Source organism: Harpia harpyja, chromosome 1 (genome assembly GCF_026419915.1).
Source record: "Harpia harpyja isolate bHarHar1 chromosome 1, bHarHar1 primary haplotype, whole genome shotgun sequence".
In the NCBI taxonomy this organism is placed as follows: Eukaryota; Metazoa; Chordata; class Aves; order Accipitriformes; family Accipitridae; genus Harpia; species Harpia harpyja.
In genome coordinates this window covers 12,340,048-12,367,496 of record NC_068940.1, presented here as the reverse complement: position 1 = coordinate 12,367,496, position 27,449 = coordinate 12,340,048, and the positions used below count along the sequence as shown (strand labels likewise).

Below are 27,449 nucleotides of genomic sequence, written 5' to 3'. Positions count from 1 at the left end.
CTTTGATTTCCTTTCAAAACATCAATGGTTGGTTTGTTGCTGGGGGGGACATTTACTACTTCACTGATAGATTGGAAACTCATCCGGAAAACAGCAGTGCAAATAAAATAGGAATTGATCTATCTTTTATATTAAACGATCGTTTTCTCAGAAAGGCCCTTGGAATTCTTAATCTTCAGACTTGTAAAAAATTATAGTTTGTTCAACTCATACAAAAAGAAGGGGCTCACTGGCTGTGGCTCAGACGTCTTGACCCAAGTGCCTTGTTTGCCTGGGATTTCTCCTGAAACTCTGTAGTCCCTGTAACTTACTTGGATAATTCCCTGGACATGTGCATAAAAATGGGGTACAAGCAGCACGTTAGGAAACGATAAGAAAAGTGGTGGTAACGTTAGTTTGAAGAAGTAGCCAATGTATTTTCAAGTAAGAGCATAAACATGCTTCAAAGGCATCCACTGGAATACACAGATGGAAATGGATTCATTCAAAGCCCTATCCCTTAAAATGGTCCATGTCACCATCTTGTAGTCTGATTTCCCACCTCTTGCTTGCAAGTCAGACAGCTAATCAATGAACAGGAACAATATCATAACACCATAAAGAGCAGTTACTAGTTAAGGATAATGAGAAGCAAGTAACCTGAATAAATGGCTTTTGAAAAAACAATAAGCTGTATTTGTTTGCATTGTACCACAATAAATTTTAATCAAGAACATGCATTCATAAAAAGAAAAGTTGATCTGTGGACCTCTGAAGGAAAAAGTTGTAGGCAAATTGTAATGACCTACTTGTTTAAATTTTCCCATAGGTAGGGCCATTGGCTGACTAATATTTCTGTTTCATAACTACTGACAGTCGGTATTCAAATGTTGAATCTACAGCACTGTACAGTGCTCTGACAGCACTGTTGCCAACATTTTCTATTGCATTCAATAGTAAATATATTTTTTTGTGTCTGTTACTTGAAATACCAATAATACCTCTTTAAGAAATATGGCTCAAAATAAAATACGTGATTTGTGGGCATAAAAATCAGCAAACCCCTGGCATGTCTAGAGAGGCCACTGTTGTGAGTCTTATCTAACAAATACTACTTTAAGGTTGTGTTTATTCTCACAAAAAACACGGCTTTTCATGAAGGCAACTGAAACATACACGCAGAGCTTCAGGAATAACGCAAATTGTGATCTAAACTCACTGTAGCCATGATATCTTTTCAAATGAACTCCCATCAGAACTCTTCATCTTCTTCACAGCTCTGAAGGATGAAAACATTACACCTTTTTAAGACTTTAACCATGCCAAAAAAAGAAGTGCTATCTCACTGTAATAATGTTGTCTTAATTATGTACAATACTTAGCACTAGTTTTACACCAGATGAGTCATAGTAGAAGCTTGTACTTTGCTGTTTGACTAAATCCCACAGCACTTAGAACTCCCTGCTGTGAATGCTTACCAGCTTGTGCTCAGCTCTTTTCTCAGACCACGTTTGCTGGATCCTTTGGGGGAGGCTGGTTTGAATGGTGCTGAAATAGGATGAGCAGACACTGTGGTTGGAAATAAGGGCTCAGAGTCAGTAAGAACATGCCAGAGAAATGTCTTGAAAGCTGCTCAGGTGCTTATGCTTCTCCAGTCATGTCCATTTTAATTAACTGGGATCCTAGAAATCATAAAGCTGGGTTTCATTCCTTTCTTTTTAAAGGCAGTTTATCTTCTGAGTAGAAAAGTGGTCATTTTTCGTCATCTTATGCTGTTTGTTGTAACAATTAAGACAATGCCAAACAGGCAAGTGAAACACTTGTCATCTACAGAATCCCTGTTTACTGGCCTTACTCCATCTAATCTTTTACTAATAAAAATAATCCCATAGCAGCAGACACCTATCATTTTATGAAGAATTTTTACCACTAGGTTCTCCAATGAGATAGCATGGTCTGCTGGGCACCTCTTCATTTGTGCAGGTTTCTTCTCCTTCCTACATTTCAGGGCTTGTTGAGCCCAGTGAAATCCCTGGTAAGCACTGGATCTTCCCCCAGGTCCCTCCATGAGCACATCTCTCGGAGAAAACTGGCCATTCTTAAATTGGTTGTTACCTTGATAATTCAGCTCTCTTCAACTGAAACACATGAATAATACCGCTTTCAAGCCTTCAAAAATGGTGTTAGAAACTTCAAAGGAAGAACACTATTAGACCTTTTAAAAGGTATTTATGAAGTTCAAGAGCGGATGGACTTGTACCGGAGTATACTGCAGTCTTCATTCACAGTCAGCAGGAGAGGTAGGCTCCAGCCTCCGGTTCTTTGAATCTCTGTCTGGAAGACCACATAGGAAATTTAAAGTTAGACATTGTGAAGAATTGTTCCCATCTGCCTCCCCTCCTTCACCCAACAGATATGCAGAGTGCCTAAGTACCTGGCTATCACAGATCACTGGGAGGGAGTTGCTGAAGCCTCTGTCTATGCGAATGACAAATATTCTATTCATTAGACATTCCCATAATGAATGTCCTGCTATGGCACCTCCCAAGAGACTCTTGATTAATTGAAAGAAATAAAATACTTCATGTTGAAATAACAGCTGGTTAGGATACTTACCAGTATCAGCTGATAGTCTAGAGACATACATTTCACCAGGAAACTTTCACTCCTACACATTATTTAAATAGAAGCTGTTTTTTGCAAACTTAGTACCTCTAAACTGAAGTTTATGACATTTGGCAGTAGGGTCTTTCTAGTTAACGGCCAGTGTTTTTCAAAGCACAATACCTGTCTTATCAAAAACCTTACCCAGAAGAAACCGGGAGGAGTAGTGTGCACGCCACACTGTTGTGTGGTGCAAAGAGGATGCATCCAAGTGAAAGGACAAACAAACCATTCTGCTCACGAAATCATTTCATTTCCATTTTAGCCAGGAATGCACTAAATAATGCATTATTCCTCGGCTACTCAAAAGGTCACCTTTTGGTCTATGCGCAGCTGCAGCAGCTGTGTTCCCTCGAGACCCCGCTGAGAGCAAAGAACAAAGCGTGAGAGCTGATGACAAGCTCAGGGGATGCAGGTATGAAACAGGCTTTTGGAGGCCTCCCAGCAGCTCCAGTTGAGAACCACTGCCAACTTTCCTTTCTCTCATTTTTCACTTCAACCCCAAATAACCTCCTTCTTTCACCTCCCCTTCCTAAGTAAATTAGTCACATGTAAAATATAAGAAAATAAACAGCCAACTCAGATTTTGACACACCATGCAGGGACAAGCATCCACAGAGATTAGGGACCTCCTATTCATCATTGATTTCCCATCATACTTGACAGGAAGGTACAACAAAGAGAATAAAATAGCCCCCCAGGAAGGCACTCTGTGAGGCTGAGTTCAGCTTAGAGGCTGCCGAGTCTCTTATTCCCAAACTATAATGCAAGCAAGCTGATTCTGCAACAAAAATACATATGCAGTAGAAGCATCTGACCCACAGCTGGTCTAGATACACCCCTGGTATTTGAGACGTTCATCCAGTAGATCTGGATGAAAGAAATTGGTGGCTTTTTAGATATTATTTCCTTATCAGGAACCCAGATACAAGTTTTGCAGCTTGGAATCCATTCAGCTTTCTAGATCAGGGTGTTGGTTACAATATATGGACCTTAGTTTGGAGGGAGGGAGTTTGAAGGGGAAAGAAAATCAGTGTGGATTATCATCTAGTTCAGAAACTGTCCTCCTGGCAGGTAGGTTGGGATGGTACAGAGGAGACATCCTGACCAGACCTGGCTTTGACAGGATGGTGGGTGAAGCAACGTGTTGTTTTTGTAGGATATCCTCAATGATGTTTTCCACAGACCTAATCCTGTTCCATTTCCTGAATACCTAAATCAAAATTGTCTACAACCAGAATAGCTTTTGTTTCAAATTAAATCAAACAAGCAAGGAGAGAAATAACAACTACACATGAGAAAAACAAGCATGTAACTCAGTGTAAGGGCCATCTTGCATTGATGCATAGCAATTCCTCCTAGACTACAGCCTAGGGAACACTTTATTTTTAAAGGTCCAGCACACAATAACAGAATCATAGTAGACATTCATCTAACCATCTAACTCATATCTTTCCTTACCCAGAAAAACAAGCAAACTTTAAAAAGAGATGGTAAAAAAACCCTAATGAGCAAGCACTGAATTAAATACAATGCAAAAAAATTTCAAGTGCATATGTATTCCTTAGTCCATCCAGATGTGTTTTCATCTCCTTCAGTCACTTGCACATCAAGGTTGCAGCAGACCTCCATGAAAACCCCCTGAGCTCTGGGACTCCCGTCCCTGTTCCAGGGTGGTGTAGGATTCAGCAACTCCAGCTGCCACTGTTAGCTTTTCCCCACTGCAATGGTTCAGTATCACTGCCAGCCAGCATAAAATCCTGCCCAAAAGCACACGCCGTGCGGCAAGGCTCTGCAGTTCAGCAGGTTGCCAGCCTTGGAGCCACAGTGGGCACAGCAAGGTGGCAGATATCAAAGGACAGAAAAGAGAGCAAGGGGTGGATGGGCCCATAGAGTTCTTCAAATGAATTGGCAAGCAAATTTTAAAATTTGCACCTTACAAACTGAAAGCAGAATATTGCAGAGCAACCAATTTTGCCATAAACTGCTCTTTACAACAAGCTGGAGGTAACGGCAGTGAAAGCCAGAGAGGCTCTGCAGCCGTGATCAAACTGAAACCTCCTGCTTGCTTGTGTACCCCTCTGCCACTGGTACCTGAGGGCCCTGAACAGCATGTACTGCAAGTCAGGAGAAAGCCCCATACACTTCTGACTGCAGCCATCTTAATTGGTTTCCAGCCACGTTACCATCAGGTATGGGTGATGACTGGCGTTCGGTCTGCATCAACATTATCACATATACTGGACCCATCATTCAGTAGATACTCCAAATGGGGCCAGGATACCACTGGCATTACTTAGCTCATCTAGCCAAGCCCAAGTCTGCACTGGCCTGCATAAAAGCAAATAAAGAAAAGCAAGTCTGTTATCAGTAGGCTTAAATTTGTTCAGCAGGAGCACACACCTCCTTTGCAAAACATCTGTGAGCCTGGAAAGTATAAGAGGCTAAAGACACAGACCAGTCACGCACCATTTATTTAAAATGTGTGATCCCAGAAAAACTGAGGGATGTTTCTAGCTAGAAATCCAAGCCAGAAAACAACGGCAGCCCACTGCCCAGCCAACAATCCAGGGTTTAGTACTGGACCAAACAACAGCTAAGTAAGTGCTCTTCCTAATGGCAAGAGAAGCAGGAATGGGAACACACAGACTTTGCACTCCAAGCCTAACCTTGTCTTCCTGTGCTTGAAAACCATGTGCTTTTGGGCCTCCCTAATGTGATTTTGGAGTCTGTGATGCATCCTGAATTTGCCAAAGGTCTTGACATCGTTACCACTATTCTAAGTCACATCCTTTCCTTGTGCTGCCTCTAAAAGAGCCAGCCTCTTTCCACTGACCATACGGGCAGCCTGGTAAGAGGAGGCTTCCAGTGCAGACTCCTGCACAAGGTGCTTAAAGTCAAGCAGTGACAATATTGCTCCAGACCCCCACCCTTCCACCCCTGCTCTTCCCTCCCTGGCTAACGAGATGATTTTCTTTAGCAAAGCAAACCGCACCCAACACATAAAAACAACTGCCAGACTGCAATAAGAGTGCATCTGTGCTCCCAAATCAGGGTGAGCAAACTAGCCATTTCCCAGCTTCACACTGAAGCAAGACCAAGAGAGCACTGGTGCCCTCCATCCCATCTCCAGGCCACCACAGGCAGGAGAGCCCAGCCCAGCAGCTGGATTGGAGTCCCGCAGCACTGCAGCGAGCACCACACTGTGCACGGTATCTGCTGGCCAATTAAGGTACAACTATAGTAATTTTTTTCTCGAGCATATTTTCAGAACTGTCCCCTTTGACATATGTATTTAACGGGCTGCAAACCTGTTAACACATGTGTGGACACTCACAGGTACACACACGTGGAGCTGATTACATACAGCTTTCCTAACAGTTCTGATAATCCGGATAATTTATTCAGATTGGCAAGGTTTGAGTGTTTTTCCATTTCCTCTGCAGGAAGGAAGCAATGTGATTGTTGCTGTGGTGATCCTTCCCTTAATATTTTTTTAGCCATGATCTGGCTTAAAGTCATGACTGTCTCTGGAAAGTGTAATTTTATGAAGGCACAATATTAAAACATTAGTGAATAGCCTTTTCTTTTTCACACTGAATATTATATATATTTATTCCTTGAAATTCACATTTACAAATGAAAACATGTAGATATTCCTTTATCGTAAACAGGGCTGGTTTTGGCCTTTATTTTGTAACCCTTGTTCTCCTCCACCCCCTTGGGATAAATCTGCACAGTCAGAACCGCTGCTTGCCTGGGTTGTTTTCAGGAGGGTACATACTTAGTCAGAAACATCAATGCTGGCATTAAGAGTAGTTGCATGTGTAATCTCCCAGGCATGGGGTTTAAAAAAGCTACCTCCTTCCCCATTAGTGAGGTTAATAACTGCTCTGGAGAAGAGGAGCAAGGTGATTTCATTTTTTTCCTTCATTCATGAGGTTGCAGAGCCAGCATTCCTCTGTCTGTGGAGAGGACAGCAAATGTTAGCTCCCAACCTTCATTTATACTTTGATCAGTGAAGTTGTTTGGCAGAGAAAACTGTTACGTGCAGTAAGAAAAGAAGTACAAAACTTCTCCTACTGATGCAAATGGCTCATGGCAAGTTATTCCCGTTTGTAGCCTGGGCTGTAGACGTATCCTTGCATGGCTCTAGCAAAGTAAGGGTGGTAGCACCAGCCCCCCAAACCTATAGTTCTGCCATTGCATGGCAGTAGTACACAGCACACAAGGAGGTGCTGATGGGGGGGGGTGCAGGTCCAGCCCTCAAGCATCCTGTGCTTGTCTCCTTCCCTTCACTCTGAATAGCAAAGCCAAGCATCCTGGGAACGGCTGTGTTTTTAAAGTTGCAGAACTACTTTCATTAGACTGCTTTCCCATAACCTGCTTCACATTGAGTTCTCCCATGGGATTAATCACGGAAAAGGATACCATGCAGTATAGATGAAAATAAACTCAACTGGGCCAATGGAAAGCTGTCCTCTCATTTAGTCGTGATTTTCTGAAAATTATTGTTTGAGATGAAATTTCGTTCATCTAGTTTAAAATCCAGAATTAATCATTCGGGAAAGCTGACAATTCTGTTTCTCCATTTTGTGTCTCCTATGGGTGTTTTCCAGCATTTAAAACAGTTTCCAGATTATTATTCTTTGAGGTGGGAATGAACAAGGGGCTTGTTTATTTTCCATTCAGGCAAATAAAAAGTGACATTCTAGAAGGTTTTATAATTTCCATCATTGCAACCAAGTGTGTTTAGCATATCTGAATAAACCAGATGCAGATATTTGTTCTTGAGATGCACTAACAAAAGCTACCACAAAACTTTTCTTTTACAATGGGATTGCAAATATAGGTTATATGGAACCATATATTTTCTTCATTTTTATAAGAAAAACTCCTAGAATCAGAAGTAGGGAGAGAAACTACTTAACAAACAGATGCGTATCTATCTATTTACACACACACGCATGCATTTACTATGAACTGCATTAAACCTGATGACAGAATACCCCAGCACGAATGTGCCTATGTCTTTTGTTTCTCACTGCTTCTCTAGAAATTTCAGGATTTTAAGGATTTCATCTGCAAGTTTTCAGTAAGTGCTAGAAACTCATGCCTTCCAAAAAAGCAGTTCAATCCTCAGTGGTCTTAACACTCCCTGGATAGAAGCTGGTAGATTCAGCAGCCTGTTGATGCAGCGAACTACGTCAGTGGTACAAAAAAACAACCTGTGCCTCACTGGTGAAATTGGGACACGGCTTTCTACCACCCCTCCAATCCTTTCCCACCGTCAACAGCCTGGTGAGGGCACTTGGACTCTGCCTTCCCACTGATCTCCAGAGGCAATGCACCAGACACGGATGACAGGCACGTGTGGCTAGACTGTGCCCTCCATGATATTTTGGGGATGCCCTGGATCCTACGCAGCCGCTGAACAGGGACGCTGGGCTCGTGCTCATCCCCACGATGCCAGCAGGCCTCCCACAGCTGCAGCCATCATGTCGCTGCTCCACGCCAATTCCCTCGCCAGACCATGCAGGCATAATCCAGCTTGTGATCTTAATCATGCACTGGCATGGGGAGGGCAGGATTTGACAGCTGGTTTGCTTTCACCTTGGCCCTTCCCATGCCCTGTCCCATACCGTGATGCCACCACTACCAGAGTAGTCTGTGGGCATGCATTTATGCATATCGTGTATGTGTGTATTCTTGCCCGCACTATGCCTTAGAAATGACAGAATTCTGCAAAGAAAGGAAGTGACAGCCCTGACAGCTGGGAATAAGCATGCAGGGTCAGCGGAACCTCTTTTCTGGGTCATTTTAAAAGAGTCAGACTTCACCCCACAGACCCACTGTAATTTAAACCCACTGTAATTTAAACCCACTGTAAGAGAAACAAAACCAAAGCAAAGCAGACACTGTTGGATGGAGGCCAGCCTGCCTACAGCTACTTTGACACCTCTCATTAGCCGTAAATGCCAGGTCTCGCTTTCCCTGCTCAGCCGAAGGTGCTGGATTTTGGATCACTTCCCCTTAGCATGCACCAAGCCTGACCTAACTGCAGCTTCATGGGACCAGACTGAACCTTCAAAGTCCCCCTCTGCTGCATTCAGCTCCATTTCCACGCAAACCCTCTGCATTAAGGCAACCTTCCAACACATACTCCAAGCAATTAGAAGATTTCCTACCTGCTGTAAGGCAGCCTTATTGTGAGTATACATCATAACATAGCTTTTTACGTGCTATTCCACACCCGGATTGCTGCCTTTGTTGCAGGGGGCTGAGCTACAGCCCCTGCGGGAGCTATGAACAGTGCATTTGCAAGCAAAATGTAGGTTTCTGTGCTATTTCTGAAGCTCTGCAATTCAATTCCTGCCTCACACACGGACTGGGGTTTTGCTTAGATGCAAAGCTCAGATTGAGCTGTCAGTCACAATATACTTCTCGTTTTCCTGTTTTAGAAAAGGGATTTGTATCGGTAAAGGATGCACTCAGCTCAAAATCCTGTAGCCTTAACTACATGGGCTCTGGAGCGAAATATTGGAAAGGGATGAAGGTATGTGACAGAATTAAGTCTGTGCTATGAAGCAAGCCTAACTTATGTCCAAATCCCAGCCTTGCTGAAGTACAAACAGTGGTCTCCTCTGGCTGTGCTGGACTTGGTATCAAATCCCCACAGAGCCTGATATGAAGCTGTGCAGGTAAAAACAAGCTGAATTTTTTAACAGTGTATTACCTAGCAATTTCAATGATTCCTGCTGACAGTTTAGTTTTAAGGACCAAATTCTGAGACAATAGCTCATGACCCAATTCTGAAATCAAGACTACAGTTCACAGATAATTTTCCCCATACATCCCTCAGCAATTTTGGAGAGAAAGGGTGCTAAAAGAAGGCCATAGTAAGCACAAAAGAGACAAAAACAGTTGGCTAGATATTTAAGCCAGATAAACACAAGTTAGTAATAAATACAGATTTTCAGCAGCAGTTTTTGCAAACCCATAGAGGGGAGCTTAGCAGCTCCTAAGTCAAGGCAGGTAAGAAGTTGGAGTGTCTTAGCTAGTTACTGCCTTACCACACACCACCTGCTTACCTCCACTCCATGTGAAATGAAGGCAGAAGGTAACTCGCAGTTAAAACCAGACTGAATTCCTTCAATTCTGACTGCATTCCTCCCTCCTTCCCCACTACCAAAAGGTATTAAGATGTTTACGAATCTTTAGTCAAATCAGTATCATAAAAGACAGCTCAATTTTGAAGGGGCGGGGGGAGCAGGAAAGCAAGACCAGGATATTTACTGTCTCACCTTTCTCCAGAGCTTAATTTTGAATTAGCTTTGCGGCTTGGCTAATTAGCCCACACACTGATATTTTAAAGTGATGATTAATTTTCCCAGCTCCTTAGAATACAGGCTTAATTCTAGTAATCACAGCTGCTCGTTTCTATAGCCTGTTAATGCTTATTGAATCTTTGAGCCCTCAACTTCAAGCCTCCACCTCTGGATACCTTTAAGGAGGAGTTAGACACACATCTGCCAGGGATGATGTTGATATAGTTGCACTCAACTTCAGAAGGAAAGGTGGTTTAATGATCTCTTAAGGTCCTCTTCAGGGCTAATTTTCCATGACAAAGTCTGATCATAACACAACCTAATTGCACTATTTCAAGAGAAAGTTACCCCATCCCAGTAGCTCCCCCCCCGCCCTCCTACTTCTCTTCTATTTGTGTTTTAATAAATCCTTTCTCTGTAGTAGTCTGGCCATAAGAAAAGCAAGAAGCCTATCTTTGAGAACTATCCCTAGGCTAGATAGACAACTTTCAGGTGATAGATAGGGAACCATCAGCTCTGTCTTTCTGTTGTGCCATATATTGTATGTGACATAAAACTAGGATATTCGATACTGGGAGAAGAGGGGTAAAACAGAGTATCTTACTAGGGTTTCACAGTCACAGGCTCTGGGTCTCTCCGCCATCAGACCACTCAGCAGGATAAGTTTGATCGGGACTGGATCTGGGCAGAAGACTGCATTTCTATCAGGCTAGTCGTAGTACCGGAGATACAGGTAATATCTGCTCCAGCATAAAATTTGTCATTGCCATTTCCAACCTCAGACAGTCTTTGGACATTTGAACCTTACCTGGAGACACCCGAATGATACTTATGGCGCCAGTGCTCTGCATTGTGTGGCCACCATGTCTATAAAACACTCCTGGGGACCTTTCTGTTGGGTTTGCTTTACTGTCAGAGTCTGGTCTAGAAAGAAATGAAGGCCTGGGCCCCCTGGCGTTTCCGACAGACTTTTTGAGGCAGGTCCTAGAACAATTACGAAGCAGTTCACAATCCACATGCGCATATTTTCGAAGCGTAAAATGTTCCAGAAATTCCTGGTGTATTCTCCACAATTTCTACCTTCTGTGCTGCTTTCCTTCTTTTTTTCTTATTTCCATTCTCTCACCACTTCAGTAAAGATCAAAAGTCATTATAGTCTGTTCTGTTTGATGGATGAAATCCCTCTAGACTAATCTCTGCAATGACATACAGATCTGCAGACATATTTTTCTGGAAAAAGTTAAAAAACATTTGAATATTGTTCAGGATATTATAATACTTTGTCTGTTCATTTTTAATCACCTCTAGAGTGAAGCTTTATGTTTTTCATTTGAACACAAAGATTTCTTTCATGCCTAAGATGTAAATTAGCAGTGGGCAAAGCGATTCCAAAAAGAGAAAAGGAGAGGGGCTGAAAATTTCACCTCCCATCAGAAAATAAGTGAGCTATGGAAGATGCGTGCCCTGAGCTGCAACCCCTCCATCTTCCCACCTCTCAGTCCGCTGACTTGGTGCAGACCCAAACCTACCCACCTCACGTAAGGCTCCCATTCGAGTGCTCTGGCCCCAGAGAGACTTTGGAGACCAGCACAGAAGCTTTAAACCTCCCATGCTCAAACTGAGCCTTCCCCTTTGCTGCTTTGCCAAAAACATCTGACAGGACTTCAGTGGCACTCTTCCACAGATGCTGTTTCCTGAGCAGGACTATACAACGTGGCAAGCCACAGTAGCAGGCAACTGAAGTCCTTTAAGCGCCTGTGTTTGTCCCCAGAAAAGAGTACAGGGATGAGGGGGCGAGGAGGGAGATGACGACGTTTGGCAGCACTTGGCCCGGGTGGACTTAGCAGAGTTTCAGCAAACACAGAGTGAACTGGAAGGGGTCACTTGGTTTGTAGCCTGCTGGCCAGCAGTAGGAGAAGGAGCGGAGGACTAAGGAAAGAGTTCCCTGGTCGCAGAGGAGAAAGAGCGCTGGGTTATCAAAAGCATGTGGATGTCAGGGAACCATCTGGTCCTCTTTCTGCGGTTTGCAGCTAATCTCCAAATATTTAGTGGGACACTGCTCCCCATGGGTGCAAATATTTGCTCATCCTTACAGGGCAAACTGTAACACACAATTAGAAGTATGTTTTGTAATACAGTATTGTTTACAAACACACTGGCTGGGAAAGGATGGAAGTTGCTTCTGGTTTTAAGTGATTTTGTTTTATATTTTAGTTCTCTAAAATTAACCATGGTAAACCTGACTGCATCTGATGGCCAGATAGAACAAATTCAAAACCTTAATGCCTGTCTTTAAAATAAAACTAAAGTAATTATCTGATTTCAGATCTCTCCTTTAAAATCCTCTGACTGCAATTGCCTCTGTCTCCTTAGATAAAAAGAAGTGCCTGATCCCCCACCATTGCCTGTATACCATCCAAGGGACAGTACTGAACGCTATGGCATTTCTCCAAATGTATATGACTATCAACAAAATCTGGTCAGGTGACTTCAGGAAGAGTTTTCCTAGTGGTACGTCTGTGCTGTAACCTGCTGTGAGGAACAGCAAATCTTTCTACACCCTTTTGGTACAGCACACCCGTTACACAGCCCCAGACAGACGCGTGGGATAGCACTGTGCTAAGACTCTGTACTACAGACAACGTGTCAGAGATAGGAAAGAGGTAGTGGAGAATAACAATTTCCATTCTCTGATCCTCTGGCAGACGGACTGTCAGCACTGAGCTTTCCTTACCCAGGGAGGGGACCCACAACCAACACACTGCTGCCCTCCCAGAAGGGTATCCTTTGGAGCAGAACATGGCAGGAACCAGCCCATACCCCACTCTCCTGCCACACTCCTGCCAGCACAGTGTTTTAAATGGTAAGGTCTTAACGTGCTTTGTGCCCAGTTTCCCCTGCAAAGGCTCAATGCTGTTTATAAGCATCATTTCATCAAGCATTTATCCATCTATGCTGAGAAAACACATGGCACAGCCCCTCAAGGCGTTCACGTTGGATCTGATGAGATATATCAATGATTCTGCTCTAATACACAGTTCTTGTAATCTTTCACAAGACCCTTGGTGTTGCCAGAACATTGCCTGGTTTACGCTAAACCTACAACCTCTTCATTCATTTCTTAGGTACCACTTCATTCTTCTATTTTAAAATATTCTGTAATTTGTCTAGGTAGGGGTTTTATGCAAGCACACGCCCTTGTCTATTGGCTTTGTTCCAGCCTGAGGTGTTACTTTTTTTTCTAGCACACAAAAGACCTCACACATCCCACCCTAAAGGCTGCAGTATTTCAATGCTGTTTGAAGTCGTCGTGTCTGTAACGCCATCCCTCCAAGGATGTGAAGAAGGGTGCTAGTGTATAGATCATTTTTTAAACTGTATACCAGTTAGGAAGAAAAAGACACTACATGGGAAGTGTCATTGCTGTGAATTGGATTTATAACGTTTAAAGAACCAACGAGTGGACTGGTAATGTGACGTACCTACAGATTTAGATGTTAACTTCTCAGGAGATGAAGTACATTCATTGAGTGCTGAAAACAGAACCTGGTTATAGAAGAGCTCCTAATTTTATTCCAGCCTGACCAAACATAAACTTTGGTCAAACAAGGAGTTACTGGATTTGTCAAAGATGTAAAGGAAACACGAGTTATCCTAGAAGCTGCAACAGATAACCTAATGGTGAGTTTCAGCCTAACGTGTAATGAAGAATCTGGCCTATACCGTAAAGACAAGAGTAGTCTGGTCAGACTATGGATGCTACGCTATGGGCCCAGAGCAGAGACTGCCATTTAATAATGCAGTTCTGGGAACCGCAAAGTCACATTCCCTGCCTTGGGATACCCAAGTAGGTTGGCTCTTGACTCCCTCTAAGCATTCAAAAAAATTAGGGGATCTCAATTACAACCCTCTACAATGAAAAAAAAAAAAAGAAAATCAAGTACATTCGGACTGAGATGCAATTTGTTTCGATAGGGAACAGAGTACGGTATGATTCAACTGCAAATAAAACCTAACTGCTCTTAACTGCATCCTGCAAAGCTACTAAGGACCTATACATGGACAGCAGGATCAATACAAGCTAAACTTGCATTTCATAGCTGGAATCAGAGCCACTTCATACTGACAAAATAATAAAACAGCAAAAGAACAATGAGACACTCTGGCACGTGTACATTTGCTAAAACCACCCATAATGAAGTCTTTAGCAATGCAGAACTCAACCTCCCAGCTCAAAGTTTTATTGGCTATTATCTCACTGGATTTGGAGCAACGGCTCTGAATGCAGTAAAAGACATTCATTTTTCACAGTGTTTCCCCACATAACTAACAAATTTGTTTTTATAAAAAAAGACACAATTTTGAAATCCTCAGAGTGCCTGACTTCTAACGATGCCAAATATGTTTCTCTTTTCATTAGCATTCAGGGATCACTATGCCCAAACCACCCTCATCTACTTTTTCCACTCACGTGGATGCAGCTGATGTTGGATCACCAGCCATCTCAGTTCTGGTCCAAGGTAATAGCTTAGGACCAGAGCAATCAGATATACGGAGAGGCTGTTTCTAAATTAGAATGGAAACTGCTAGACATCCCCAACATAGCCTCCCACTGGCCTGTTTCAATATGATGTGAACTCTGTGAAGATCTTGTGGCTACCCCACCTCCCTGGTTGAGAATTATAGACATTTCTCTCAGTTTGTAGAATGGTTGCAAAAGTAGATATATTCAGAAATTCAAAAAATTATCGAAGAACTCACAAGTGTTACCTAAAGCTCTGGAATGCATATATCCTTCAACAGGCTTTGCACAGCTTCCCCCTCCATGGAAAGAAAGTGAACGAAATGGCAGCACAACATGTTCCAGGTGGTAACTGTCTGAAGAGGTCACAAGCAAAAAAAAAAAAAAAAAAGACAGAAATTAACAGGGCATCAAGGTACCTGGTTAGCCAAATTTTGCTTCTCCTAGGGAGAACTACTGTCCTCTCTTCATATTGCAACCCTTGTGAAGAGAGCAGGAACTTGAAGCCAGAGACCTCCTGCTTTCTCCTGGTGCTTCTCAGTTCTTTGCACCTCAGCCCAATGACCCAGATCTCAACACTACATCATTCTGAAAATCTTTGATATCTTGTTTCTCTCTTTCATGAAGTCCGTTTTTGGGCCTGATACAATACATAAACATGGTTCCCCTCAGCTGGACATGCCTAAACTTCGCTGCTGGAAGAAGGCTTCTTCAGGAAGGCTGGACCTTTTTCCTTCCCTGACCTCACTGGACACTTCCTCAGTCTGCCACCTCTCATCCTGTCCACCCTCCTGGTCAGCCTAGACCTCTTGTCTCCTCTTTGCCCACAACTCTCCTTTCTCTGAGGCACATCCAGGAGCTCACCACAGCCAGTGACACCAGGGAATGAGATATGGTGGCCATTCATATCATCCTCTGCTAGCCCCTTGAGTAACTCCTGCACCGGTTGTAACTGTCCTCTGGGATAGCCAGGCTTCAGCAGGCAATGGTATCACAGCAAGTGCCGTTAACCCAGTCACATCCACACATCACATTTTACCTTACAAAGCCTGCAGTAAGGATTTGTCATCTTTATTTCCACTTAGCTTCTTCTCACCCACCTTCACTGCAGCCCTCACTCTTTCTTTTTCTTTCTTTGTCATACTCAGACCTATCCCCAGTGAGCTAGGGTTGGATACTTCTCTCACCACAGCCAGCTAAGAGTTTGATATAGCCTAAATCAAATCAGTTGTCTCTGCTTTCTCTGCAGTAAATGGAGAGAGACAGCTCCAGAGGGCTGTTCATCCCACTGTATTCAGGTATGCCAGAGAGGGGAGGAATGCATCACCTTATAGAGAGCAGGAGATCAGGCAGCAAGCTCTAAGATGAGAAGCTGAACATTCAGATAGCTACAGTTTGGCAGTGCCACCTTAGAGCATGAGTAATAAAGATCTGAAAGACAGAGACTGACTGACTGATAGAGAGCTTCACTCCTCTGGAAGCCCAGATGTCCTGTCCTTTCCATTATCACTTTCAAGTTAGGGGGAGTGGGTGGGGAGGGGGGTGTGTGATTTCTGGTGTCCCCAGGAGGTTGCGAAGACCATAAGGTCATATTCAGCACTGGTCTCTGGGGCTGACATCAGTTCTGTGCAACACCATGCTCAATGTTAGGTTATCATTTGGATCAACAGCCACAAATGTTTCTTTCAAACTTCTTTTCAGACTCTGCATCAAGGTTAAGCCTAGTTCTCCAGGATCCACATCAGCCTCCGTTTAAGGCAAGGAAAACAAAGGAAACAGTTCCTTTGAAACTACTAACGATTGAAGCCTTTTAATTCTTTTCCTGTTTGCCATTAATTTCTTCCCCCGTGAGTCTCAGAGCTTGCTGCTTTATCTTCTAAGCCTTAGAAGCCTTGTCTCCCTCAAGGACACCTTGGATTTACGAACATTTCTTTCTTTGTTCACCATGCCCTTCCAATTTTTTTTCAGAATCAGGAAGTCATTACAGCACCAGTTGATTCTCTCTCCTTGCCAAGTGAACCTTGAGTTTGGAAAGTAAGTGTTTTCTGTATGCAGGGAATCCTTTCTTGATTGTTTTCCAAGTAATACAGAATGCCTATTATAAGAAAGAAATCTCTATATATCCTTACAAAAACATAATATTAATAAAAAGAGATAAATCTAGATTGATCCTCTATTTCCCCACCCCAATCTTCAAAACAACCCAAAAATATTATCATCATTCAGTAAAAAGACTGTCTCCTCTGTAAATCAATAAATTCACCTTTTCTCAAGCCTGTTTCTTCTTAATAGTCTCATATATACTTTCTTCCTTGCCTTGATTTTTCTCTCTCTGCTCATTATCATTAGGAGTCCTATTCTTACCAGGCATATGAAAGGGAATCTTGAAGACTTTACTGATGCCCACATCTATAGTCTCATTTTTCCTTTATGTCCTTCCTTCTCAGTCCAACATAGGCAATGCACAGTCAAGTCAGAGGCTGCATATCTTTATTGACAGTGAGTCCTACTTATAAACAAAAAAGAATTCAATCTCCTCTCCTGATTTCACAAGTCTGTCTAAACGAATATTCCGTCAGTTTAGGACATATCCTGATAATAGAGTTAAAAGTTATTTCAGGTCTCTTCATTCCCCTTGCCAATTTGTACAGCTTTTCAGGCAGACATTGTCCAAAATACTGTTCAAAACATTTTTCCCTGGTTGTTGTGATAAACCCCAAACAAATCAATAAATGCCTAGCCCACTGAGCAAACATAAAAAAGAGTCTGTATGACAGACCACCAAAATATGTTGTCAGACTATCCAAACTGGCAGGGAAAGAGTAAGTACTGAAATAATGAACCAACGCCAGGCTGAGTTACCATACGGGGTTATTAGTAAAATCATGCTATCACTCATAAATTCAACAAAAGAAAGGCCACCCTCGTGCACCTCACTGATGTGCTGTGGAAGGCAATAGTAAAGCAAAGGGCAGAGCCTGGCCACGTGCATGAGAACAATAGGATCCCACTTGACCTAGAAGAGTGAGGTATTTCCTGCTGGAGCGTGGCATGTGATCCACTGGGAAGGAGAGATGGGGAACGGGATTTCTAGTGAACAACCCCTGTGTTTACTGGACGACTTGAAAGAGGACCAGCCTTTAGCAGGCTCCTAATGTTGCCAGAGGTGGGAGGGACAGCCTATCCATGGGGAAAAAAAAAAAAAGAAAAAGAAAAGAAACTAAGAAATTGATAAATTTGTAGTTTATCGCTGGCTTAAAAGCCCACCTTGCATATTGTTCCAGATCACAAGCCCAAACCTGCTTCCAGGGAAGTCAGTGACAGCCAAGGATCAGGGTCCATTCCAGTTAAGTAATTTATATCCTTACAAGGGATATTTAGGATACCAGTGAACATATAAGTTTCTGGTTCCTTTCAGCACACAAATACCTGTGCTCTTTTAGAGTATACATATTTTAAAACTGTTGATGCTTGCATCTTGCTCTTACCTTTATGGTCTTCAGAAGCTAAAATATAACAATCATTACCCATATTTACTTCATTTATTTAAAATCTCATCAGCTTGTCTACGCAACACAGGTTCTCACATGGATGAAGCCACAGACGTTCTGTGGGCATTCTTGGGCTGCTCCTCAGAGCTCTGAGGAGACAAAGGCGCAAGATGAGGAGCAGCCTACATCTGAGACCTGCCCTGGTCTTCCTGCTACACCGAGGTGCAGCAAGGCAGTGCAATCTGCATGAAAGATCCTCATATGACAAAACCAGCAAAAGGAGATAAAAATCAGGAAGAGAAGCAGAGTCCTTTGGCTCATCTTCCAGCAGAGTCTATTTCAGAAGCACAGGCAGAAGCCCAGCCTGAGGTTTAGCTAGGAAGGTCACAGGCAAACATTTGCCAGTTTTTGACATCTGCTTGCATGCACGTCGTCCTCTGAAAACTACAAAGCTGTTCTTCATGATGGAAAAACACACAAACTCTCAAGAACTACATTCCTGAGAGCTTGCCAATCCCTTCAGCCACACTCCTTGGAGTTGTAGAAAGCATCAGTCATTTTTTTTTTCACATTGGGATTCTCTTCAGTGGTATCTTCCCAGCAAAAGGGAAACCCACTGTATCCCTTCTTTTTGTAGCACAATGTAGAGGGCCAGAGGGTTGTCATCGCATGAGGCCGGTAGTAGTGGTCCCCAAGACCAAGAATCTCAGAAAAATGTTATTGGCAATCAGTTTATGATATCTGATCCTGTTTCTCACCAGGAGTGCAACCCATTAGGAAGGGCACCCCAAACAATTGCCCAAGCTTTTAAGCTGCACCTCAATTTATACACACATTGCAGATATGTAACTGTAAGAACTAACCTAAGCAAGTTTTTTAGAGTATCACTTTTGTTTTACTAGGATGATTTCTGAAACATGCTGCTTGTACCAACTCTACATATCTTAGAAGGAGCAAAAGGGAGATAATTAAAGAAACATCACAAAAAATGAGCCAAAAGACGTTTTCATTTCAGAATCTTCTAGTGTGAATCAAAAGCTGTACAGCATGTTGTAATGCTGGTAAGCTCTGCTTTTCAGCAGTATTACACTTCCGTTTCTAGCTCTTGCTCTGGATGTTCAGGGATTCTTGAGAGAACTAGCAATTTCAGACTGAGTAAAAGTCGGGTATTTAATGGTGCAGGATAAATGCACATAATTACACAGCTCTGCATTTTAGTATACCAGTATTATTAACACCTACAGAATACAAACATTTCTGTGTCACCGTGTAGAATGACTCATTTAGTCTGGAATTAAAATGCATTCAACTCCAGGGCAAAACAACACTGCTGTTTGACTACGCGTAATCATAGGTCAAGAAGCAAAGAAGAATATCACATTCAATTAATACTTCTCACAACCTGAAAGATGCAGAGTAGAATTTAGTCATTTAGCTGGAGGGAGCACTATTATTCTTATGAAAAAGAGATGGGAAATTTCCTCATTACAAATATAGCTAATTAAAAGATGAATTTTCCATCATGCAATAAATTCCAAGATACCAACTTCTAGATTTGATTCAAGGAAAAAACCAAAAACTTTTAAAAACTTTTCAAAGTCAAAACTTCCAAATATTTTATGAAACAAAATCCTCTATAAATATTTCATTTGAATGCTTTTTAGAAAGCCCAAAAGGAGTGTTTGGATAAAATCATTAACTTTTTGACTTTTACATAAATGAATGGAATATAATATATCTGAAATGAAATTGTCAATGGAGCCAATACATGTTTCTGTGAAACATTTCAGTTTGTCACCTGAACACCACAACAGAAAGTTTTCCACCAGGTAGATGTACAAGGAGGCATCAGGAAAAGGGTTTTTCTGTAACACGATTTGGACCATTATTTAATGGAAAAAAGTATTATGAACTTAGAAATAGAAGTCAGACACACACTTTTCACCAAAAGGCAGTGAAAACTAGGTCACGTGTTTGTGCCCTTCAAAAATTTCTTACAATCTTTCCCTACTTGTGTCTCCTGAGTATTCTTTGAGGTGATGACGAGGCGCAGGAAGGTTACAGCTTCCCTGACAAGCTGGGCTCAAGCCTGAGTCTACATAATTTATGAGAGCTAAGACTCACAGGCCAAAAAAGGCTGCACAGAAAATAAAGGCTGCACAGCAAATAAAGGCTGGACACCTCACCGTGCCCTCTCCTGGAGCTCTCATTCTGAGTCACAACATCAATATTAAGTCAAAAGTTGAGAGAGACAAATTCACACCAGTTTCAAAGACCTGCAGGGAGAAAGGTTGTGGAGTAAATTGCCAACTCTGGAAAAGCAGCTGCCTATATGAAATTAAATTTTTTAAAAAGAGCACAACGTATTGATCTGATCTTTGCCAGAATAAAATATTAACCATAAGACCCTTCCTTCACACCAACCACAACCATTATCCTGATAAAAAACCCAGGAAGATAATAAAGTCATCTCACAAAAGAAAGAAAATAACCCAGAGAGATTTAGAACAGCATTTGCTCCAAACAGGTTTTCTTAAAATATTTTGCTACAGATAAAAGGACTTCACTTAATAGAGCTTTACTTCCTTTTCTTGAGCAAATGTTTGTAAATCAGAGAGGAAAATGACTAGTAACAGTCCCTTGCAGATTTGCAGGAACCTTTCAGTTGTATATTACGTGACCCTTGCTACCATGATGTCCATCAGGTTAGCTGGGATCACCGCACAATAAATCGTAGAGATTTTTAATAAGTGAATCTCTCCTGCGGCTTCCCCTGTCCTCTGTCTCGTCATCTATCTCTACAATTTATAGGATAACACATCCCAATTCTACAGGTAACTCCAAATAGCAGCGGTTTATAAATCAACCTGGTAAAGCTGCTCTCCTTCTTGCTCTAAATAAGCTGCCTACCCTACAGCCCAAGAATCAGGACTTTTTGGTAGTTTCCTCTTCTCCCATCCTACCAACACCGAAATAAGAGCTCTGTGACAAAGGACACGGGGAATTTTCAGTTTTTCCAGGAAGCAGAAAGGACTTAGTTGGGGCCCTGGAAAGTCCTGAGGCTTCCATTTAGTGTTATGAGGTTACTTAACTTTTTCTGGGATTTTATGGTCACTTTTTAACACTAAAAATTAGAACATTTAAGTAAAGCATTTGTCTTTATGAACGGACAAAACCAGTTCCAACACATTTTCCCAATCTGTCTAAAATAGTTCTTGATTACTTCTACTGAGTTATGTTCTAGGAAAATCCACATCGCTTATAAGCCGTACAACTGGCAAAGCCACAGCCCAAATAACATGTATAATTCTACACCAACCACAGCACCATGCAGTCCCCGAGTGACTGACTGTGTTTGCGTGCACATACACCTACAGAACAAAAGTACTCCAGCATCAATACTCTTTCCATACAGACCATACATGAATGCAAGGTCAGTGACTTAATGCACAGTGGCCACATCTTGGTTTGTCTTTCAGAGCCCTCCTGAGAAATGCCCATGTGATGGTGCTCAGGGTGCCTCAGGAGCTCAGGGCACCCCGAGCAGAGCACCCAAAGAGAGCTGGACACCTTCCTATCCCGACGGATGCCACCTATTCCACAAGTCCGCAAGTCCTTGCTGCACACATGAAAAAAAGCTGTCACATACCCTAGTTGGAGCCACCAAGGAAAAAATACAGAGGACTCAAGAGGTCACAGAGAGACACTCTTCAGCAGCTTTTCACATGGCCAGCCCTTCAATATGACTTAAATACCCAGAAGGGACCTACAAATACAACAACCAAGAAGAGGATGGAAATGTTGACCAGCACAGGGTATTTAGTGAGATGCAAGGTCAGTAACATCAGCAACAGTATAGTAGTAAAGGGTATTGAATAGGAGAAGTTTCAGCTTGATATTCAGCCGGTGAAGGAATTCAGGGAAGGATAGCAGAGTTTAAACAGCAAACATGCAAAAAAAAAGCTCAATTTGGGGCAACCAGTGATAGCACAGTGATGGGACAACAGAGAGAGCAATTTTCTATATTTCTTAAAGCAGAACAAATCTTTCAGCTTACATTTTTCCTGAGCCCTCACTTATACAAGTTCTCAAAGACATTTCTGTGGCAGTTTTTTCCCAAATGAAAGCTGAGTAAGAATTTGGCCTAGCTGAATTGGCAATTAAAAGCACGCATGAAATAGGAGAAACTGCTTTTGGAAGGATTGATAAGGATCATCGATACTGTTGTTAAGGTAAGAAAGATCATTCAAATATACTTAATGAAACACAAATATAATTCCAGCTGCTGCCGTTTCAGTGTAATGTGGTCCAGTACTCCCAGAAAAGTCCATGTGAATTCAATCCAGATGAGATTAACATGCTCCAAGGGTGGGACTTAAGACAGATGTGCCTCATAAGCAACATACCTTCTCTGACTGTCTCCGCACTGGAAATATAAATTGCTTTATATTTAGAAGAAGTTTAAAAAAATAAATATGAATCTGCCTCTAACTGTTAAACTAGAAGTCAGCTATTTGTCAGACAGATAGAGCTTGTTCTAGAGTGCTAAGGAAAACCTTATAAGAGGACAGTTTCCTCGCTGCAAAGTTATTTAGGAGTTCTCTCTACCTTCTCCCTGGGTCCTTTGAGACACCATGACAACCCTAGCATGTCAGGGGCAGGCAGAGCTCTGCTTCAGAGCTCAGATTTTTTTGTCTGGAAGGAGATGAGTCATTTTGTTCAGAGCAAATGCTTGTTTCACCAACACGGGACCAGTAACAATAGTATTGAGAGAGTAACTTCATTTGGATCATCAGTTAATTAAGGGATTAACTTTGGGCTCTGAGCTACATGACTGCTTCTAAAGGAAAATTTTGGCTGGTACTCTTACTGACATGAAGAAATCCATGACTACCTGATTGCACAAAGTGCTAGGTGCCATCAAATACAATGGAATGAGTCAAGGAACAGGCTCTTTGTAAGATCAGGTTCTCCATAGCTGTGCACGTCTCCCTGGGTTACGCTCAAACGAAATTTTCTAGGTGGAAATTCCATTAGAATCCTTCTGCTTTCTGCTTGCTTCTACTGCAAGGCTTATTGCTCAAGGGATCAACAAATCCAGTCAGCAAACCCACTCCAAACCTGGTTAGCCACAGCAGTAACCATTATGAATCAGCTGAAATTTTCAGTGGAAATTTCTATCACATTTCCAAAACCTGTGGAAGAAGCTACAAGCATGTATTTACGATGTTCAGATTTGCATTAAAATGATCCAGTTTCACCATTGTGAATTTTCTGCTTATGTCTTCAGATCTGGACTGGAGTTCCCACAGATCACCTTTGTTGAAGCCAGGTGGCCAGCCTGGCAGAACCAGAAATGAGAACAGGCTTCAACGATGACACAACACAACTGAATCCTGACCTCAGGGCAAGAAATTTTTCTGGTACAGCTAGAGATTTGTGAAATGAGCAATTATGCAAGAGTTCTCAGAAGTCAGAGGAGGTTAAAGGAAAAACACAGAGGTATCTTCCAGAAATACATCAACCCTGTATGTCTGCTGAGATGCCAAACAAGATTTTTGACATGAGCTAATATCTTCTTGTGCAGCTGGGCTAAGACTTCTTCATTTCTTCATCACCCATTGAGGGCTTTGCCCTTTAGGATTTGGGGGAAGGAGACTGTGGGTAGGTGTGAGTGTGCATGGGTGATGACAGTGGTGAAAAGACAGAGGGGATCATTTCCAAGAAAGTGAGAGATGTTTGGGGGTTTTTTAACCCTTCCAATAGTTACAGATCTTTCTGCTTGTTTTTGTCATATCAGCAAAGTACTGAAATATCACCACTTTGGCATTGAAATTCTCTTCAGAATGGAGAGATGATGGTGAACGTGTTGCCCGTGATTTCAGTTCACCCCTTTGAATGCTTGTTATTCCAAGCTCCATTATCCATTTAGGTTTGAATATTTCTGCTTCCTGCATCCCCTCCTAACATGATTTTATAAATGTCTGCAAAACAAGTATCCTGAGATGTCATGAAAGCTGTGTGTAAAGCACAGGAGGTTTGCTCAGGTTTTGGGGTGTCTAAATATCAACTAAGAATAATAACAAAATCAGAGGTCACCTTCAAGTCACCAAGCAGCTCAGACTCATGATTTTATCAGTCTCTGTCATGGCCCTCCATTGTTGTCGGGATGAAGAGTCCAACTCTATTCAGCTGCTGCTTGTACAGAAGTTGTTTCATACCTCTGGACAGCTTAGTCTCCCTCTCCATACTTTTCCTATCCTTCCCCAAAGACTCCTCCTGTGAGCTCTACAAGCTGCTACATGAGTATTTCTCTCACCAGTTCCATGGTTTTTCCGGGGTAGTTTCCCAAGTCCTACATCAGTGGTGTCTAGCAAGCCCTCACAGCTCCCATTCAGGCAAGGATACGTTTGAAGATTGTATCCCTTCAATTACATTATTTCAGAGCAGGCAGAGACAGTGTCGTATCATAGATCCCCCACATGCAACGTGGTAGATTAACTGACCTAAGCTACTCTTTTTCTTGGCTTCTAGTCAAATTCTGGCTCTGCTTATTTCAACAGTCTTCTGAGCTGCAACTACCTCAAAGGACGTCTTGCTGGCAGCAAAGCCGTCTCCAGTTTACACCTGAAGTCTGGTTCTCCGTTTGCCGTCACAGTCTAAGAAGGGCCTTTGAATCACTCTGTCTCCTCGGGAGGGTTGCAGGCATGCCTGTGATTTTCCAACGGCAGGATGTTCTGAACAGAGAAATTTCAAAAGACACATAGAAATAAGAAAGTGCTGATTTACAGGTACTCTACATCAGGAGAAGTGGGAGTATTTCTTTAGCACACTACTGAAATGTGTGTCTCTTGCTTCAGGATGAACATGTCATTTTAAATACCATATTATGAGTCTATGTGTATGTAATAAATTCCTTCCTGATCTCCAGGGCTGTAGCTAACTGCTTGCCACTCTGCTACAAGCCACAGATTTTTCCCAGATGTCATTAGTCTGTGGAAGACCCTTTTTCCACCCCTGATGCCTGTGAGATCAAATCCCAAACCAGGCTGGTTCTATAGACCCTCATCCTGAAAAAAAGTGCACTGGGGAAGTAGGTACACAGTTCTGATTTTAAAGAGCCTAATTTAGGACATTCCATTACCATACATCTAATGTTATTGACATCTTGCTATAATTTAAAAGTAAATGCATACAGAACAAATAAAAACACTGTAAAAAAATAGACGTGTTTGCCACCGTCATACGTAAATACTTTCATACCCTTTACTTGAAAACCAAGCAATTTTTGTTTTTCCAAGAAATACACAATATTTGGCATTAGAGATAATGGAATTTCCTGTGGAATTGATATTTCAGTTCCTAAGAAACCCAGGTTTTAAGTTTTGGATCTCTGTTTTGCTTTGTTTTCTAATAAGATCAGGTACTAGTTAGATAAGGATACTGGATAATAAATAACTTCTGCCAAAATAAATAGTTAATGTAACAATAGTTGAGCAGTTGATGATGATTGTGAAGCCTTTTGAAGGTAACTGAATTTTATATATTAATTTCTAAAGCAAAGTAAGAGTAAAAACCCAAAGATAACATACACCCATTTTTATCCCTTCAATTGTTCGATTTTCCAGAAATATTGCCAAATTAGCGCTACCCAGCTCTTTAGAATTAGTAAAAACAAGCTTTTGCAAAAAATCTCTAGACTATAAAAATATTCCGTTCATGTTCTCACAAGCAGAACTTGAATTAATAAAGTGAAATACTCCCTTTTACCAGTTCCTATTTTAATAGAGAACCTTCCAAATTGGCATCTTCAAATTGAAAAAAAAGGTTCAGGCTTATTTTTCCATTTCTCATTTTCATATATATATATATATGTATAATGTGTATGTATGTATAAAGAGGAGTGAGCAGGAAAAAAAACAAGTGAAAATGGGATTTAAAATAATTTTTCAAAGTCAAAATGAATTTTTTTTTTGAGAGAGAGGTAATTTTTTGGACTGATTCTCAATACAAATATGTGAAGATACAGAAAGAAAAAATTTTTAAAATAATTCCTTCTCTTTTTTATTAAAAAAAAAAGCTATAGTCCAACATGTTGCACAAAAGAGCATGAAATGTTTTCACTTCACCCTGTCAAATGCTTTTTCAAATTCTTTGTAAGATCCCCTATGTAGGCCATCACTGGAAATGGCTCCTTAATGCAAGGTAGGCTCTACCAAATTAAAGTTCTGCCCTGGAAGAACAAGAATATTAAAGCCTACAGCATACACACTGCTCAGCTTCAGCTGCAACAGAGAGGTAAGAGGGCTCTGACATGTGGCACATTAGAGCTGAGAGTACGGATTGACATGACAGTTAGACCCACATGTAACCTGTCTGAGCTCAACCCTTTAGATAAGGGTTGTATCTGCTCTTGGAAGTACAGTGGCTTCTGAAAGACCAACACCTTTTGAACTGCATGGAGTTAGTAAGAGTTGTGGGAAGCCTGTTGTGGCTGCAGCTGTGGTTAGCGTAGCAAAACCACCACTCGAAACAGACGTGAAGTGTTCAAATGTGCCCTTGCTCTGGAGAGGCATAACAGCACCAGTAATACATTTATTGAGTCAGTAATGGGGTGCTGCCCAAGGAGACTTGACAAATGGTGCTTAAAAATTAATGTTTAAGACACAAGTGTTTCCATGGAATTCCAGAAAACCTAAGCCACCTCGTTTCACCACCTGCTTATTTTCTTTCAGCTTTTAGAGCCAAACAACTTTTCTGCCTGTCTGAGATTTTATAAAAATGACTGTTGATCAGAAGAGGTGGTAGAGGTCTGGATTTTTTTTCTTTCAGCAAACCATCAGAGTAATTTTTCTCCAGCTGTGGAATACTGTAATATTAAACAATGCAGTCTTGCACATTGTGATAGTTGCATTTTTTGCCTAATCTTTGAAGCCTGATATTTTCTTCACTAAAATGCCAAGAGATGCAATTTCTTTAAAGACAACTGTTTCCATTGACACAGTATCGTTTGGTCAACCAGAGGCCTAGACCTACAAGGCTGGCCTTAACAAGCACCATTAGTATGAATAATTTGGAGTGACTATTGCTCTAATGTGTATTTACAAGAGATGTGAGAAAGAGAACTCCAATTTGACCTATTACACAAACATATTTTCCTCACGTGGACCTCCAAGTGTGATTGTTACTGTCATTACAGCCAGCGCTATTCAAAAGAAATGTTTGAAGCAGCACTTCAGTGGTCAACATTGGGACTTCAGGCTATTATCTTATTATCAGACTAAGAATTGTCATAGCAGTGCTTTCTAACTTAGGTACAACTTTCTGGAAAAACAAGAAATACTCTTGATTATACTTCACACAAGAAGAGGAAATTCAACAGGATATGCTCAGTCATTCCAGATACATTTATTGCTGTTTATCAATTTTAGGTTTCTAAATTTGTCTCCCCAGAGAAAATTTCTC

General features: G+C 41.7%; 1 long non-coding RNA gene across 1 annotated transcript; it reads right to left on the bottom strand.

The window, feature by feature from the left end:
* Positions 1-1,065: 1,065 nt before the first annotated feature.
* On the bottom strand, positions 1,066-14,842 carry LOC128139982 (uncharacterized). The gene is made up of 3 exons (XR_008234581.1): positions 14,742-14,842; positions 1,458-2,309; positions 1,066-1,258 (listed from the first exon to the last, which is right to left on the bottom strand). It is a non-coding gene; the product is annotated as an uncharacterized LOC128139982 (long non-coding RNA).
* Between the last annotated feature and the right edge of the window lie 12,607 nt (positions 14,843-27,449).